The sequence below is a fragment of the Pterocles gutturalis genome, unplaced genomic scaffold (genome assembly GCF_000699245.1).
Source record: "Pterocles gutturalis isolate BGI_N339 unplaced genomic scaffold, ASM69924v1 scaffold32534, whole genome shotgun sequence".
In the NCBI taxonomy this organism is placed as follows: domain Eukaryota; kingdom Metazoa; phylum Chordata; class Aves; order Pterocliformes; family Pteroclidae; genus Pterocles; species Pterocles gutturalis.
The window spans coordinates 28,847-34,255 of record NW_010129275.1 but is presented as its reverse complement, the minus strand read 5'-3'; positions in this window follow the sequence as shown (position 1 = coordinate 34,255).

The following is a 5,409-nucleotide window of genomic DNA, read 5'->3' as shown; positions in this document are numbered from 1 at the left end:
AACAGCACGGTTTGGTTTTTCAAATGTCATTTACATTAACATCTTATAATTGAATCAGGAGCACTTTACTGAAAAGGTTAAATTCTGCCTTTTAAAAATTAAATCAGCTGTTTAGCTGTCAACCGCAGCTATGCCCTCCTGTTGCCTCAAGAAGAATGAAACATTGGCATATTGACATATAAATCGCATTGCTGGGGAATGCATTAACTCTCTTATTTATGACTGCGTTGTGCCACAAAGTGCTGCTTGTTGTAATTGAGGGCTCTCTGCTGAATCTGTAGCATATAAAAATCTGTGGAAATTATTAGCACAGCACATTTCCATAATTAAAATGTTTCCTACGGTATAGATTTGAAGACTCACTAACTGCCATACGTTACTCAAATGCAAAATTTTATGAAAAGTTTAAATACCAGCATAACAAAGCTTTTATGCATAGAGAATATTTTGAATTAGACCAGTTGATATAGTTGGGTTAGCTGGACCCTTTTTAGGTGACGGATGGAAGCTTTATTTGCTGCTGATAACAAAAAATTCATGGAGTTACACTCATAGAATGATCTTTACCTTGCCATCAGTGACGTAACCAAATAATTAAAATTAAAGCTTTAATGAAGCAGTTGTAGGAACTGTTGGTTTCAGGGGATAAGTCTTACTAAGGTGGTGTTCCATTAAGAGTTATCCTAAGGTGATGTTAGTATATTGATGATTTGCAGCAAGCCAATAAACATTTTCTTTAGTCAAAAGTTTGCAGTTATAGGTAGCTCCTGAAGTCAGACAGTTCTGCAAAACAAAGATTTTTAAACAAATTTCTTCTCCCATTCTCTCTTCAGTGAAAAATGTGCCAGAACATTGCAGATAGCATGGGATAGTGCTTTAACTATTAGCTGTCTGTCTGAGAAGTCCATTTGTCTTGTTAAGGCTGTCATACTACATTACCTTTTCTGTAACCCTGGAAACAACTTCAAATACTGTGATATTTGAAAAGTCTAAAATATAACTTGCCCTTAAAATGCTATGAGTGTTTTTTGAGACTCCCTGTATAAGGGGAAAAAAAAATCTTTCCCCTTTACAGAGGGCATTAAGCAATGATGGATGTACCTCTCTTTGTGCGAAGGCTGATCCTCACCTCTTGTAGGTGGGGTGAAAAACGATGCACAGACAAGTGTCCTCTCTCTTTACCTACCCATAGAGTTCAGGAATCCTTCTGTCCAAGTGTTGCAGGAGAGGATTTTCAGGAGGCAATAAATAAATTTTTGATCCCTCTGGTTAATACAGGTAAGGTCAAAGAGATTCTAGCTGGAGCTATTTAAAATACTCTTAACATGCAGACACACTGCTGTCGGTGGTGCTAAGTGCCTTATCTTGCTGAGGAGTGTGTACAACCCTTATGAAACTATTCTTAAGTATTCTGGTTACTATGTTTAGCTCTGGCTCATAACAAGACAAAAAGCACTTAGCTAAATGTAGTCCTGAAGTGCTTAATCCAGTTAAGAATACTTTGTCCTTAGGTGTCTTCTACTAAGACTTTTTGTAGCTCACCATCCTGCTGCATCATGCAAAAAGCTTATCTGGGTGTTCGGACCTGTGAATTCTTTTATGGCCATTTATTCTGTTAGAGCCTTGAAGTCTGGGGCTGGCTGAGGACATCTCTCACGTTCATTGGGAGTGTCCCATAGGACCAACGTGGGAAGCCTCATTCCTCTGCCCCTTGCAGTCCCATCAGCCGTACGGCAGTGGGATGTGATAGCTGCTGCTAGAGACTGGAGAATCTGGGCTTTGTTTCCCAGTTTAGACTCAGTGAGCATTATGTGGACTGCTTCCTCAGTGACCAAACACCTTCCCTCGACTTAGTGCTATTCAGGCTGGCTGGGAGGACAACCACGTGCACTGTCAGGCTTCCCGGGAGTTTGCATTTGTTAGACAACCTATGGGCAAGGCAGTGTGTGAAGGTTTCTGCATAAAGCTGTGCACTCAAAGCTCAGGAAGAATTCTGTTGTTTGGCTGAATTTTTGCATACTTAGGCCTGTATGGAAAAAATGTTTTCTGAAAAATTGGGATAGATCTGGTTGTGTATTTGCAAGCAATTTTTACAATTTAACCCATTGCTTTGAAAATAATTTTCTTTATACCTATGTATCTCCATGATTGTTATGATTAGAAAAACTTCTGTATGAGTCATGCAAGAGGAGAAACAACTGTATGATTTTGATAAAACAGCACTGACCGATAAGCAGCAGTGGCTAAGATAAGAGCCTTAGTTCTATGATAGCTCAATAGGGTAACAGATAAGAGCACATGCTCCTTTTGAACTACGATAAAAGTTTGTAGCTTGACCAGCATATGATAATTGTGCGAGCAGAAGCATAGCAGATCCACCCTGTTTAAATTAGTTATGTAGCTGATGTTTTCAGTTGTGGCGTCACTGGGGACATTGGGGGTTGCGTGAGATTTTCCCTGGAAGTTCATAGTCCAAACTGAAAATGATCATTTCATCCCAACTGCATTTTTGTACTAAATCACTTACCGCTGAAACACATTAGGTATTTCCCCTGGAAGTTCATAGTCCAAACTGAAAATTATAATTTCATCCCAACTGCATTTTTTTACTAAATCACTTACCACTGAAACACATTAGGTATTTTCTATGTTACTCCTGTACTTCTGTTATGTCAGGAGGTCCAAGTCTCTTGCAGGTAATTTCCATATTACATTTACAACCACCACATCACCCTTGATCCAAGCCAATTTTTTTGAGCAAGCGGACTGACATATTTTCATTTAGCTGCAACGAGCAGGAATTTGGCCCATTGTCTCACGTTGCTCACACAGCCCCCTGCTCCAAAGCGCTCTCACTGTGTCACTGGTCAGGATGTGCGTTGCTGGTGGTGTTCAGCAGCAGCCCCACACTGTCAGACCCTGCCCCATCACAGCTGCCCTTTCCAGTGTGTGAGCCTGACCTGTGTCCCTTGCAGTGATTCTTCAGCAACCTTCTTCTGTTTCCTTTCCTTTGAGGTGTTTTCACCACTTGGAGAAATGAAGAAGCTCTTGCTAGGCCTTTAGGTGATCAAAAATGTGGGGGTATGCTTGCTTGTTCACCATGGTCACAAATATGTCATCTCTGGTAGTGGCAGTGAGTTGTTTGTGGTGTCTTGAGCAGATGCTGGAGCTACTGGCAACAGGAGAAACAGCCATGAACCCGGGCTCGAAGCAGGGAGGTCACTTCAAGGGCATTACAAGCTTCTTAAATTTGGAAGTCCAGCATTTGGCTGCTGTTGAAGATCCTACTGTCAGTCATGGACAGTCTGGTTACATCGTTCCTGAGAATGAGCCTCATCTGAAGCCAAACAAATTTCAGCAGTGACGGTTTCAGAGAGATGGGCACTGTGGTTGGGTGTAGTCAAGAGTTCAGGGCGTTCATTAGTAACTGTTTAAATCACGAACAAAAAGGAGATGCGTGTGTCCCGTCAGCAGCAAATCTTAGTGGGAGGCCTTAAACCCATCCACGGGTGGGTGGTTGTGGCTTGCACTGACTTTAGGCGATCGTGTTCATCTTGAAGGAGTTTTTTTCGACACGAGAGGTCAAGTCGTCCTTCCCAGACTGCTTCTGTGGCAGCCAGTGGTTCACACAGAGCCAGGAGCCCCACAACATGGTCCAGCTCCCATTCCTGGAGGCTTTGCTGAGCTTTCACCAGTTATAATTGAGCATGTTTCTGATTTACGGGGGTAGATGTTCTCAGCTTGAAGTGATTGCTGTTCTCTAGGCTAAGTCTTGCCTGCAACTGTGTTTTAACTGCATTTGCTTTTTCTTCCAGGGTTAGTTTTTCTCCATCTCTATTTACATGGTGATAAGAAGTGCTAACCCCACTCCATCAGTCTGGACTGATGAATCTGAGGAATAGAACAGGTAATTTCTAATTTGGCTTGTAGTTTTCAGTGACTCTGGCAGTGAGAACCACTACCTCCCCATGGAGTGCATTCGTATTTTGGGACAAAAGAAATCATACAGTTTCTTCCACCCAGGTCATCTGCAAGGAGGGAGATCCTTGCCCTGGAGCAGGACAAGGAGGGTAGATTTTTGTAGCTTTTACTATGAGCAGCATCTTTGACTTCCTATCAGTTGTGAGTGGTTTTATTTCATGTTACTTTTATAGACACCAAGTTGTTTGAGCTTGGAATAGTCTCAAAGCAGGGAAAAACTTTTGGATCTACCCATTGAGAAATGCCCCTTGGGTGGTGGGTGAGGTGGGAGGGTTTTGCCAGTGCAAGTGCTCACTAGAAAAGGAGGCAGATTGGTGCTGATGCCGGGGATGGGTGCAATCTCCTCTTTGGAGTTGTCTGAGGGGGTGCAACTCAGCAGAGCTGGGCTGGTTGACAGGGCATGGAGTGATGGCAGCTGGCTTGCCTGCATCTGCCTGGCTCCCCAGCCCTGAGACTTAGTCCATATAAGGCACAGAAAGCAAGTCACTGCTGAAGAAGTTACCCTTGTGTTGAATTTTCCATCATTTCATGGGACTTGAGAGTATTGTGTCCTTAGTGGGAGTTGTTGCCAGCTGTTCTCCTCACCTGTGCTGCAGGAACAGTTAAGATAAAGACAGCAACCCACAATGACTGATCGGGTGCAGGGACCCAGGAAGCCCAGGTCACGTTCCCTTCTTTTCACTGGTTAGTGCCAGGTGAGGAAGTTTTAACTTGAAGTCTTGGGTTTGAATCCCAGTGGTAGGACATGTCTCAGATGGTGTGGTGGAAGTCCACCAGTGCAAGGAGCCATCCTTGGCTGCAGGGTGCTTTGTATGAACCTGTCCATCATATCATCTCTTAGGTGTCCTGATAGTACCCTGCTGTTGCCTAATACTAATCCTTCGGGGGATTAGCACAGTTTCCTTCTTCCTCCTATGCCCTTCCACTGGGAAAGAAATCTCAGATGCTTTTCAAGCACTGCAATGCTTAAACCCAATCAGCAGCCAGTCTGATTTCCCAAAACAGGACCAGGCGCAGTGCTGCCTCGTACAGACATCAGAGTCAAATATTCTCTCACATTTGCAGAAGAGATGCTGATTCCTGTGCAGAGTTCAGCGCTTCGGCAGGGATCCCCATCCTGTGGCAGGGGGGAGTGCAAAGGCAGGCTGAGGGGCTGCTGGCTTGTAGCACTTCTAAAGTCACACTTATTGTAGCTGTATGGTTGGGCATATAGCAACAGTTTCACTTCTCAAGCCTCAGTAGCTGACAGAACAAGCAAGAAACTACACAACAAGAGTGGAGAGAAAGGGAAGACTGAAACATCCAGGAGGTCATAAAGTACAACCTAGTAAGCTCCATATTCTGACATCCTCAACAAGATCAGGCGACGTCTCTCAGTAAATACTTCTGTCTTTTCCTTCCAGAGCCCTGTGTTGTGTAAACGAACTG